Below are 1425 nucleotides of genomic sequence, written 5' to 3'. Positions count from 1 at the left end.
GTGTGTGTGTGTGTGTGTGTGTGGGTGTGTGTGTGTGTATGAGTTGGGTTGTGGCTATGCGCGTGTGGAGGAGAGAGGGCCTGACATTTAACCCCACTCCAGGTGCATGTGGTTTCTCACAAATGCCAAATGGTCACATGATCTAAATCTGACGAAGGCGATGGTTGGTTTGAGGCAAGTTACTCTCTCCTTCCTCTTGCTCACTCATTTCCAACCTCTTCCTACAGCTCTCTCTCTCGCTCTTAAAATGGGTCATAGTACCCAAGAAGAACAGCCTGCTCCTGTAGTGAGTGAGTGAGTGAGTGAGCGAGTGAGTGAGTGTGTGTTTGTGTGGAGTTCTGAAGAGAACCAACACCTGCAGTGATCTGAGTGCCATGATGTGGATGGTGTGTGTCTGTGGCAATGCTACTATATGCAGGTGTTCGACAAATCTGTAGGTCTGTTGAGCAGCCCACCGCCCGGCAGCTCATTCTCCAAACATCCAGCGTAGGAAAAATGTTCCTAAATACTGGGGCTGAATTGCTGATCTCCTGCCAGGTTTTCCACAGCACCCGTCATTCAACAGGAGTGTGCCATCCATTTCCCCAGAAGCCCAGAAGCCCCCCCCCCCCACCTTTTCTGTCCCACAACTGAGAAAAACTGCACGATGAATCAATTAATAAGTAAGTAAGACATCTGTAATGTTAATGACGGATAGAGAAATGTATCATTATGAGTCTTTTTTATAGCTTTTAATAAAACTCCACTCCTATAAAGCTTTGAAACTTTATGGCAATAAAAAACATAGACCTCTGCTTTTGGTTGTACCGAGCACAATTACATTCTAATAGCCCACTGAAACACACCATACACATGTTCACACAATCGCAAATCTGAGGAGAGAAAAAAAACATTTCTACCTTGATTGTCATTTTTAATTGTTATAGCTTGAGGAAAAAGGCAGCTTCAACACAAAAGCAAATCTTGCAGATCGCTCAGCCTATGGATGTGAGGTGCATGCTCATGAATGACTTGCCCACACATAGACTTTCATAATGAAAGAATATTATCAATACAAAATGTTGAATTGAATTCTGAAGAATAAAACCATACAACATATAAGGTGTGGCTATTAATTTGCCATCAGGGACCACATGTACTAAGAGCAAACTTACAAGAATCATCTACAGGGGTGGTTATTCTGAGTCTGGTATCAAACAGGAGCAAGATGAGGGGGTGAACTTGTGTCTAAAAGCATTAGGAGAAGGAGGAGGCTCCCCTGATACACATAAATGAAACTGAAGTTCTGCGTGCCTGGTGCTCGCGATCAGGTCTCTGCTTCTTGCTCTTTTTCTCTGTCACAAGTGGCACTCTTTGAGCCAGAAGGTCCAAAAACAATCAGTACTATATGTGTGTGTATGTGTGTATGTGTGTGTGTGTGTGTGT

The 1425-nt window shown here is 43.7% G+C and overlaps 1 protein-coding gene across 1 annotated transcript in view; it reads right to left on the bottom strand.

The window, feature by feature from the left end:
* The window catches only part of ift80 (intraflagellar transport 80 homolog (Chlamydomonas)), a 39591-nt gene that overhangs the window by 33970 nt on the left and 4196 nt on the right, over positions 1–1425 (bottom strand). The window lies entirely within an intron of this gene.

Source organism: Etheostoma spectabile, chromosome 3, assembly GCF_008692095.1.
Source record: "Etheostoma spectabile isolate EspeVRDwgs_2016 chromosome 3, UIUC_Espe_1.0, whole genome shotgun sequence".
Taxonomy (NCBI): domain Eukaryota; kingdom Metazoa; phylum Chordata; class Actinopteri; order Perciformes; family Percidae; genus Etheostoma; species Etheostoma spectabile.
The sequence above is the reverse complement of the archived record's forward strand: the minus strand, read 5'-3'. Positions and strand labels throughout refer to the sequence as shown.